The sequence below is a fragment of the Narcine bancroftii genome, chromosome 9 (genome assembly GCF_036971445.1).
Source record: "Narcine bancroftii isolate sNarBan1 chromosome 9, sNarBan1.hap1, whole genome shotgun sequence".
NCBI classification, from domain to species: Eukaryota; Metazoa; Chordata; class Chondrichthyes; order Torpediniformes; family Narcinidae; genus Narcine; species Narcine bancroftii.
This window is the reverse complement of record NC_091477.1, coordinates 32,532,485-32,544,491: the sequence shown is the minus strand read 5'-3', so window position 1 is coordinate 32,544,491 and position 12,007 is coordinate 32,532,485. Positions and strand designations below refer to the sequence as shown.

Here is a 12,007-nt window from a genome sequence, read left to right as displayed (position 1 = left end):
TAGAGCTTGGTCTTTTGAATATTGTAAGTACATGAAAAACATTTGGATACCAGATAAAAATAAAGTTTTAAGTATTGAGCACAAATGTCAAAATTGGATGTAATGTAAATATGAAATCTTCAGATGTAAGTCAAATGTCTGCATATTAAGCCACATGGTACCAGTAAAATAATAATGGTGACCTTTATCAATCAACTCTGGGTTTATTTTAAATGAAAAAGGAATGTGATGGCAAAAGTAGACCATCTACCTATTCATATTTTGACAGTTTCCTTTTTATTACATTTTTCTTGAACCAGATAGGCAATCTGATAACATAATGAGGGCACAATTTCTGGTCATCAACTTTCTGCTACTGCAGAAAGTGAAAATAATGCTTTTCGGTTTCAATGGATGAATATATATCTTTTGGACTTTTCCCATTCCTCTGAATGCACTTGTTACCTTGTATCTCTCCCTAATATTCTTTGTCTTCTTTGATTTGATAGTTTTCTCTTGTATTCACTCACCAAACACTGGGAAATACTGTGAAGGTTGAACAAGAAGGAAAAATATCTCAGTGGAGTGAGTTGTCTTTGACCAGACCCAGGCCTTTCATTTATTCCTTCTGCTCAAAATCAGTCAGATCATTATTCGTATTCATATTTTGGACAGGTTAAATTCAATAGATATTTAATTACCTCAAGGAATAGTCTGCTTTGAAGGAAGAATAGTCCCTCCTTGAGAGAAACATTTGCAAATACCAGCTCCTGTGTTCAGGAAGATCACAGTCTCAGGTGGGAAGACAAGAAATGAGTCAAATGTGTGTTCTGGATTGTTGAAATTGTCATTGGTGCTTCTTTTGGAGCTGTTTACAATTATCATCCACTTTTTTTAACATTATATTGCTTTTGAATTATTTATAGCTGTACTAATCATTGAAATTTTGTATGTTTCAGAAAAAAACAGCTGAACAGATTGATAGTGAAAGGCCATTCCTTATTACTATTGGTGCTTTAGTGGCAGTAATGATTATTACATTGGCCATCATGTCAACCATTCTGTTTTGCATCTGCAAAAGGTATTGAAACTAGCAACACACAGAAGAGTAGTGAAATCCTAAAGTAATGTTCAATGTGTGAGTTTTAATCTAAGTCCATCTCACTGGCTTATTGAGCTTGTTCAATGAGTCGCTGGGCTATAAATTGGGAAGCCCCAGTTTTGAACCATGATTTTTGCTGAAATATTGTTGCCAGTAGCATAATTATTTCTTCTGTATCTCAGGTATGATCTCCCATATTTTACATGATCACCTGTAGAACTGGTTAGAGTTCCAACAAGGTTACTCTTGACAGTTAAAACCTGGAATGCATATCCATATCTTAAGACTTGCATTGATAGGCGCTTTGGAAAGTCAGATGCCATACTCTTATATTTCTGTTCTTGTTTGGGGAAAAAAAAAATTCCATGTGAATTAATTGCATAGAATAGAAGAGCACAAAATAATGAAATGACACTTATAGTGACAATATCAATGGCTGATCTAATGAGTGAGTATGGAGGAAACTGCAACTGATAGCTTCCTGACTGTGGGGGTGGGGGTTGGGGGGGAAATGCCTTAAGATGGCAGTCTTCTAATCCTATGTAGCCTAACATAGATATAACAAGCATTTGTGGTAAATAATAATTATTCACATATTCCCACAAAGACAGAATAATCCATTTACATCAGTTAGAATTATGACTGAGTGATCTAAAGGAGTCCTGATTGAATATTTGGTAGAAGAATTAGATTTTAGATTTGACAGATATTCCTTTGGAATTCCCAACATTGGTCTACCTGGATAATTTTCTATAATGACAGAATTAAGAGAAAATAATGTATTTGTTTTCTGAATTATTTAATTTCAAATGTTTTTGAAGAGAAGTGGGTAGTTATGTGGTGATAAACCAAATTCATGCATTTTATCAGGCCTTTGAAAACATTTTGAAAATAAAAATACTCTTGACTTTCTACATTGCCCAAGCAAAACACTTTAAGAATGAAGTCTCATTTACCATAAATATTCAAGTGTAATGCAAAAAATTTTGTACCGAAATTTGAGCTCAACGTGGGGGGGGGGTGGGGGGGGGGTCGCATTATACACGGGAGTAATTTTTTTTTTTAAAAATCCTGCCAGTTTTAACGATAAGTAAGATTACCAGCAGCCCCCTACATTGACAGCAGATTGACTGGTGGGGTGGGGGGGGGGGGGGGAAGAGACAGCAGCGTGACTCGGGGAGGCAGAGAGATGGCAGCATGACTTGGGCGGGCAAGGAAGGGTGGATGTATTATACATAGGGGTAAAGTTTTTACCCCTTTATCCCCTCAAATATGGAAGGGTTGCATTTTACATGAAATGCATTATACATGAATATTTATGGTAAATTCTATGCTGAAAGCTGCTTACTAAGGAGTTACTTTACACCTCTTGTGATATCCAAGAAAGTACTCAGATCTACCCTTCAGAATCTGTTAATAGCCCTACTCATGTTTTGAAAGTCGCCCAAACTTTCGAAAGGACTTTGATAATACCACCAAATTTTGACAATTCTACAATGACCATATTATAGCTTCAAATGCACAATGAGCAGACATTTTCATTAATTTATTCTGCAGTGGCTTCTTGCATAAGTATATACCACAGGATCTCTACATCTCATGTAATCTCTGTTACATAGACCAATGTTGTGACTGCTTTCCACACTGTACAATCAGTACAAAAATCATCAATTTACTTACTATATTTAAAACCATATAGATCTATGAACCTATCACTTAGTATTTTAAGGCCATGATCTTCCAATCACCACACAGTTGCTTTAATAAAATCTGCTCATGTTTCACCAGTGTGCTGTACCTTCAGAGCACAAAACTAACCCGTGATTTATCCTTGCATCATACCCAAGGTTCAATTACTCCTTTTCACAAAACTGTTATCACTTTTTTTTAATGATCACATCTTGTACATTTTCTTTAAGAGCTGAAAATAATAAATAGTCAGTCAGCATATGTGGAGAGTGGATGTTCCTTCTTCAGAAACAATTGCACGGTTCCTTTATACTTTACACTCTCATAGGGCAGAAGTTGAAATATTGTGGGAGAAACCAACATATCACCTGTTTATGATATGAACATTATCATTTCTGATGCCTTAACCATGTTGTCTAAATCTTCTTCCTGCAGTTACAAAAGAAAACTAAAATCTGCAACCGCAATGAACACAGCTAAAACCATTTCCTTTGAAGCACTAAAATGTCGGCCTGTTGTTCCTGGTACCAATAAGTACACCATGGAAGGGTCAGTCAAGAAAAGTTGCTGAAGTATAGCTGCAAGAAAAAATAACTTATATTTATGCAGTAAAACTCCTGGTATCTGGTCCCTATGGGGATTTGTAGATGCCAAACCAAGTGCATTTTCCAGCTTATTGAGATTGCATGTTATGTGATGGGAGAACTAAAAGCAAAGAATGCCAATTTTCAATTTCCGTGCTATCTTTTCCTATTTATTTTCAGCAATTTTTTGTTGTTGCTCGAGGCTGCTGCTTGGTGGATAACTGGGGTTTTACTGTCTATTGTTCTAAAGTGTCAGCACATTTAAAAAAACATTTTAAATATTTCATTGTTATAATAGAGGTTTATAAAGTTTAGCGATAGCAACTAATCTATATATCTTGCATTGAAATACTAATAGGATATACCTATCATGGATACTTTTTGCTTTTTGGTGCCTCTTTGAATACTTATGGATGGCCCTGCCATAGGTAATTCCAATTGGTAGATAATTAAATCATGGAGAACATTGCAGCCATTGATTATGTCCATAATCAATGTTTACTCATTTAAATGTATCAATCACATTCTATCGACAGTCTTTCAGGCCAGGGTCAATGTGGGCTAGAAACTTGCACATGTAACTAACCAGCTGAAGTCAATACACTGAGGGTCAGATGGCTAATCAAACCTTGGTTAATCAAGATGTAATTAGAAAATCTACCTCACAGTCCGTATTAAATATGATATGCTTCATAGATTCATTATGGCACAGAAAAGGCTATTCCTGATTTTGAACCCATGCTGGTTCCCTCTGCGGCAATTCTTTTTTTAAGGATTTAGACATACAGCACGGTAACAAGCCACTTAAGCCCATGAGTCCGTGCTGCCAAATTTACACCCAATTAACCTGCACCTCCGCTATGTTTCAAACAGTGGGAGGAAACCAGAGCACCTGCAGACACAGGGAGAACGTATAAACTCCTTACAGACAGCACGGGATTCGAACCCTAGTTCTGATCGCTGGCAATGGAAAGGCATTGTACTAACCACAATATCAACCGTGCCACCCTTTCAGTTCCACCTTGCCTCCATTTTTCTTTGAGTTTGTTTCCTCTCAATCATTTATCCTTGTTCAATTTAAAAGCCCTTTTCTGGATCATTTTTTGTGGTGTTAGGTCTAAAGTTGATTTTTAAAAAAATAAAGTATAATTTTAAAGTGGACACTGGAATTTTGTATCAACATAAGCAGTACATTATTTATAAGCATGAACACTGATCCATTAGAGGCCATTTCAGAATTTAAACCAAATATAAACTTATTGAAAATATAAAATGTAGATTTAAAATTGGCATGATAATTTTATGAACATCATTTTTGAAAGTATCCTTTAACAAAAGAACTTTAGAACATTAAAGTTCCTTTGTTAAGCAGTGCTTGAAAAATTATGATATTTACAAAACAGAACACCCATTCATTGAGATAATGACTGATCAGCATCTGATCCCTTCCCTTGGCTTTATTCCATACTCTTTGATGCCATGTTTGAACAAAACAATCTTTCCAGTTGTCTTGAAAGCTCCATGTGGCTTAACAAGTAAAGCCTTTGGTGGCACAGAATTGGAAATAGTTACCGACTTTTGTGTTCAAATATTCTCCCTGGTCTAGATCTCGGAAGTTGTCCCTTAAATTTTCTTGATCTGACAGAGAGAAGTGTTTAACCTGACCTTAAATACTCAAATCAGATAATCCTTTGGTCTCTAAAAGTGAAATTAAATTTTCTCCTTTATTTTCATCTCGGTCAAGAGAAAATAGGCTGAATTGACTTCAAGGCCAATCTATCTCTCTTGAGCTGGAATGACTAAATTCTTCAAATGAAACTTCAAAGAGATCAATGCAGTTTTGTAAGGATACTGAAAACAGTTACTTCAACAGAAATAGTGTATGAATAGAACAGTAAAATAACAAAAAAAGGTTTTGTGGATTATTATTAATATAAAGAGTGAAAGAAATAAGAAATCCATGTCCAATTACTTTAATACATTATTTTTCTATAATCTTATTTCTTCAGTGCAAATCCTGTGTGGAACACCAATATTGACACATCAAGAGACCTTGGGCTTGATAATTCAGACCAAACAAGGTAATGTTTTCAGGACCTTGCTTTGCATTTAGAGGAGAGAGGAGAAGATTATTGTGTAATAATTATGTGATCAGATTGAAAATATAAAGATAAAAATAATTCTCACATAATATTGATTTCAAAGATTGAAGAAGCACGGCATTAGTCTCCTGAAAAAATGTGGATAAATTTATTGTTCTGATCCCAAAGCTAGCCTGGCAAGTATCATCGATAAAAGTGCTTATTATTGGGTTTCTTGAATACACGTGTGTTTCATTTGATTGGCCCCTTTATTGAGAAAACTGTGGTTCTATAATATAAAAGGACTCCTGACTGTCAAGTTGGAGGAGAGCTGTCCAAATAAACCTTGGTATTCGGCGGGGCTTGGAATAGGGTTCTGGTCATTATATGCTTCATATAGGGTGCCTACCCATCAGATATCACCTCATTCTATGAACTACTTGCCCAATATCCTCCTACTTTATGTTAATCAGGCCAACCATTGCTTTATTCTGGTGTTGGTAGATTATCTCGGGCTGCCGTTTTGCCACCAAAACTTTGATAGCTTTATGGTAACATAGCTTGTTCCTCCAAAAGGACCTCCAATCAGCAATAAAGTCAACTCATTAATGATCTTTCAATCCACTTTTTCTTTTCCTTTCTGCAACATGTAATTAGACAGAGCTCATGAAATTAAGTAGTTTTCTTAAAACTCAATGTATGCAGTATAAGGATATGCCACATAATATTTTCTTTATCATGTGCAGCTGATCAAGCACAATGATTTTTACACATTTGCATATTTATTCAAGGATTCTCTTACTTCTGAATTTATATTTTGCTAATGTGATCTTGTGTCTTATGGATAGTAAATGGGGATTAATGCAGAAACCACCCTGAACAAACTAAAGAAGTCGAAATTGTGAATTTAATTTGAACTGCACATTTGGAAGAATAATTGGTTTAATTCCAATCAATTAAGGCATAATATTAAAAAAAAAACATTTGCAAAAATAAGAGAAAATGGTTTAAGGGCATTTATTTATCAATAATAGATGTCATCATATTTCTTACAGCATTAACTCACTAGATGAAAATGTGGTCGAAATGATGATCGAAAATCCTCAAACAAAACAAAATACTTCAAAGGTAGGTTAAAACCATGGTAACAATGGAAAAAAAAAATTTGTAAAAATCTTGTGTGGTATGGAAATTAGAACTTCTAAGTGTGACAAGATGAAGTGTACTCAATATCCAAATTCAACGTTTCTTTGAATGTTTCACCAAGGCAGCACGATTGGTGCAGTGGTTAATGCAACACCTTTACAGCACCAGCAATCAGGTCCGGGGTTTGAATCCCATGCTGTCTGTAAGGAGTTTGTACGTAATCCCTGTGTCAGCGTGAGTTTTCCCGCAGGGGCTCCAGTTTTCTCCCACCATTCAAAATGTACCGGGGATGTAGTTAATCGGGTATAAATTGGGCAGCATGGACCTGTGGGCTGAAATGGCTTGTTACCATGCTGTATGTTTAAATTTAAATTTAAACTATGACTTTAAAATGTGTAAAATAAAGATCTGGTTATAGATTTGAGTACATTTTGTGTTTCTGCCACCTGAACTCAATATTTTTGTCAATCCCTTTCAATTAAAAAATTCAAGCTGTTTGAAGATCTGAAGTGTTTGTACATTGTCTTTTTTTGTACTGGTTCAAACTTGGCAGAGGCTGTGAAAGGTGCTTTATTTGATTGCAAATTATTTTACTTCCATTTTCTATCGTGAATGAAATTTAGACAGGATTTATCCAATACTGAGAAACTTAAGGTTCATGTCATAATGCTACCCTAATTTTAGACCAAACTTGGACAATTGCATTAGAATCAAGCAGTCTCATTACATTTTAATGAAGGAAAATTATGTTCAGGGTAAATAATCAAGAAACGTGATCTGGTGATACAAGAGACAGCAGGTGCTATTACCTGGAGAAGCTCAATGGGTCGAGCAGCATCTGTCATGGGAAAGGAATTGTTGACATTTTGGGTCAGTTTTCACAGAAAATGTCAACATTCCTCAGATGTTGCTCATCCTGTTAAATTCTAACAGCAGTTTTTTTTGTTTTACTTAATATGATGTATCTCTGATCTTACAGAAGAATTTCAATTTTGAACCACATATGAGTTTCTTGCACAAAACCAGGGTGCATTCAACATGCATTAATTATTTGTTAACAGATGGAAAACAGGGTAATTTTCAGGAAGACAGCAATAACAAGCAAGATAATGCAAAGGTCAAGGTGCAAACTCCAGCAAGTGCAATCAAAAGCAATATGGTAGAATACCAAATGCAGAATGTTCAAGTCTGATAATGATACAAAGCTTGGTGGGAAAGTATGTTTGTGGGGAGGATGGAAAGAGATTTGGACATGTTGACTGAGTAGGCCAAATGGGTGGTAGATAATGGATGGAAGTCAGAAATTATTACTTTGAGGGGATTTCAGGGGTGAGAAAATAGTTAACATTGAAAGTCAGAGATTTTTCTGTTAGTACACAAGCAATTAGGAAAGAAAATATGCAGTCACTTTTATTCCAAGGTTATTAAAGTACAAGTGTAAGGACATCTTGTGGTGACAACACTTGGAGGACATGTTCACACCTTTCACATGAAATATTACCTCAATTTTTCTCTATCCAAAGATGCTTCTTGATCTATTTGATATTTCCAGTGATGTCATTCATTTCAGGATTCTGGAAATTGCTGTGTTCAACATCAGACAGTTCTTTGTGTTTTTCTTTTGTTTGTCTCTCTCCAATGTCCTCACCCAGAGAGATCAGCCACCTCTCTTAGATCATCTTGATCACTACCCTCTCACAGACTTCCCCTTATTCATTTTCTCTTCTTACTCTGGAATATAAATCACACCTGCTTTCTCACTTCTTTAATTCTGTTGAAGGGTAATTGACAAGAAATGATAACTGTGTTTCCTTCTCCAAGGATGTTGAATAATCTGCCGAGTAGCTTTAACATTTCCTGTTTTTAGTTCTGATCTGCATTATTCGCAATATTTTGCTTTTTGGGCATAGGCCTGGTCTAGATTACAGCCTTGCCTGTGACTGAAGAAAATTTATCAATGGAAAAACTGTCATTGTAGGTTCTCATTCTCTTTAAGACCATAATCTTGGCAATGTTTATTTTTGAGAGTATTAGACATTTGAAATGGTAAAAATGCAAACATCACACTAAAATATTTCATATTTCCTTACACACTGAAAGAGGTGATTTAGTACACACATGTCAAACTCAGGCCCACGGGCCAAATTTGGCCTGTGATATATTTGGCCTGCAAGATCATATCAAATATGTAATTAGAGCTGGCCCGCTGGCTGCCGCGCCAGTATAGCGCATGCACAGCTAATACTACAAATCCCAGAATGCTTTGCAAATGCGTTGGCACCGCCCCGTCAGCCCGCTAATCGCCCCCACCTCCTTTCTTTACTTTCATTAGCGTCTGTGACCTGTCGCCCAACTCACATGTAATAAACCCCTTACGAAAAATGGCCAAACCAAAGACAGAAAACAGGACCTTTCAAGACAGGTGGGAGGCAGACTATATGTTCATTATTTTAAAAGACAAACCTGTTTGTCATTGAAGCAAGTTGGTATTTTTTTTGACTTGTTGGCTTGTGAAAAAAAATACATTTAAAAGGAGCTTAAAGGCTATAGAGAAATATTATTTATTGAATATTTTATTTTTCATTTGTTAATGCTTCTTCTGGAAAGAGTTTAACCAAAACTATTATTAAACATTTATTTTAATAAGAAAAAGTTTAACATTACATATGTTGAAAGAAGAGAAAACATGCAGATGTTGTTGAAAATTTTCAATAAATATTTAGTTTGGCCCACGACTTAGTCCAAGTTTTTAATTTTGGCCCTCTGTGAATTTGAGTTTGACACCCCTGATTTAGCATATTGATTCTGACAATCACACAATCCCATTCTCCCACCAATTTTCCCTGCAACATTTTTCCCCCACATTCCAATATATTGTACCATCCACCTACACCAGAGACTATATACAACACATCTTTACAACATGGGAAGAAATCAAAACACTTGGAGGAACTCCATGTGTTCATAGGAAATGTGCAATATAGATTCAGAATTGAACTCTGGTTGCTGGGACTTTGAGGTAGCAGTTTCCCACTGTGCTAACTCTTGGATTTCTTCCATGAAAGTCTAGCATTTTGGGTTTTGCTTGAAGTATTGATTTGACCATTGACATTGGTGAGTTGGGAGGAGGAAATGGAGGCTAGGAGTTGGTGGCCTTCAGTAAAGAGAATTTAGATAGATATAAATGGGAGATTTATCTTATTAAAAATTGAAAATGTGAATCTTTCCATTGAAAAGCTTACCAACGTGAATTTTGAAGGGAATATTTAATGCAGGTGTTTGTCCGATGTGGCTATTGGGACACTATTATCAGTTTTATTGGTGTTCCAAGTTGCAGCCAAAGGGAAAAATAAGGGAAATGCAGAGCTATGGGTCTCATCCATGGTGTGAGTATTCACGTCCTGTTTGGCTTCAACAAATTTCTTGAGAGTTGTAAGCAATGAAAGATAATGTGATGCTTAAAAATACAGCCAGTAATACTTGATGGGCACATCTGATTCATAATGATCAGGAGAAGCGGTGCTTCTATCACTTACAACAGGAAGCAATTTATTTCAGGTACCCATTCATTGTCATTCGATCAATACCAATATTAATCGGAGCCTTGTTTCATGAGAACTCCCAGTCAAATGGCCTTCCCAAAACTTGTTACATCAAAATGAGATAAATAACCAATATGGTATTGCAATTCTACCATATTTACAAAAAATAAAACAATTTATTTTACAGTAAATGAAAATTACATAGCCTCTTGAATGATGTTATAAAGATGTAGTCAACATTTTACACTAAGGTGGAAAGCTATCTGGGGATTGTGGTATTGTAGTTACTTTGTGTTTTCAGTGAAGTAAATGAATTTTGTCTGATTTTTTAGTTTAGATCTTTAAATCTGTTTTTGTTTGAACAAGATGACTGAGAAAATAATGGACATTCAATCAAATGGAAAAGCCAAGCCTCTGAAGGTCGCACTAGATGACTACGGTAACGATACAGAGAAATCAACAGACAAGATTGGAGGAATACCTATAATTTCTGCCACCTTGAGCACTGATATTTGAGCATTAGATCTGGTAGCTTAGTCTCTTGCATTTCTTGTATTATTTCCAAATCTGTAAAAAAATTTTATCAGATGACCTGTTGATAATATTTAGTTTTGCCTTTGTTTACTGGAAAGTACTTTCAAGTTACATGCAGATTACATCATAATCATTGTTGCATGAGCACATTTACATTAGTTTTTGAAATGATTGTTATGTCAGTATATTTATGTGATATTAATTGCACCATTGACCACATTAGAAAAATATGGAAATTGTGGTTAAATTATATAAAAGCACTTTATATAAAATTGTTCATGAAATAAAAGCAGTTGTAAAACATTTATATAATAAGGCTTAACAATAATATGCATAATAATAATTATAATGATGGTAATTAATTAAGAAGGATCTTCATTTTCATCTTCTTGTTGTTAGAAAATCTTAGTTAATTTTCTGCTGTATTTTGTTTTGTTTATGGTTGATATAATCTCTGCTACCTCTATCCTTTTTTCCTCATTAAATCGATAACTATTCAGAGACATTGCACCCTGCAATAATAATGTCTTACTTATAATATCCTTTCATAGTTTAACACCACTTTGCCAATCTGTGCTACCTCTTCCAGATTTTTAGGGACTTTCTATTTCTTGTGCAACCCTTGGCCGGGGACTTTGGAATACCTTCTCACTGTAACACCCTGCCTTTTCACTTCATTCTTTCCCCCCCCCCCCCCCCAGATGTTTCTTACCATTAACCACTGAACAAAGCTTTGGTCATCTCTCCTGGAAGCTCTTTCTCAAACTTGGTTAAAATTTACAATTTTTTAAAATTTGTTAATTTGCCTGAGATATTTCACTGTGTGAGAAGTGCTATAGAAAGTGAATACTGTTTGTGTTGCAGTCCACTAAAGAACCAAACCTTTTGTTTTAATACAAAACCTAGTCTGTGTATCTGGAAGGTGATTTGATGACTCAAAATTCTTTGAGGATCAAGATTGATATAAAATTTGTAAACAATGCTGAGGAGCAATAAACTGAGGTATTAGAGCTCAGTGGTGAGGGGATTCAGCCACATGCTGGTTGGGAGTGGTTAAGTGTAGGTGGGAATGAGATGGCTTCTGAATTGCTGGTAACCTGAAAAACAGCTTGGAAGAACAAGCAACAGCAAAGAGATAATTTACATGGTCATGATACGAGACAGTAGCTTGGCATGGAGGTTCATGGTTGCCCATCATATGTATAAATCATTCTTGGAGAATAAATAGCTTGGCATTTTTGAAAATGGTTTACAAATAGGACAGAAAGATAGAAGGACCCTGTAAACTGATCATGAACTTATGAGGGAGATTGGAGTTGCAGCCTCGGGGTCTGCAAAGTTTGGGTATTC

At 35.5% G+C, this 12,007-nt stretch overlaps 1 long non-coding RNA gene across 1 annotated transcript; it reads right to left on the bottom strand.

Moving 5' to 3' along the window:
- Positions 1-258: 258 nt before the first annotated feature.
- LOC138742877 (uncharacterized) lies at positions 259-10,765 on the bottom strand. The gene is made up of 3 exons (XR_011344477.1): positions 10,605-10,765; positions 8,083-8,312; positions 259-525 (listed from the first exon to the last, which is right to left on the bottom strand). It is a non-coding gene; the product is annotated as an uncharacterized lncRNA (long non-coding RNA).
- Positions 10,766-12,007: the final 1,242 nt, after the last annotated feature.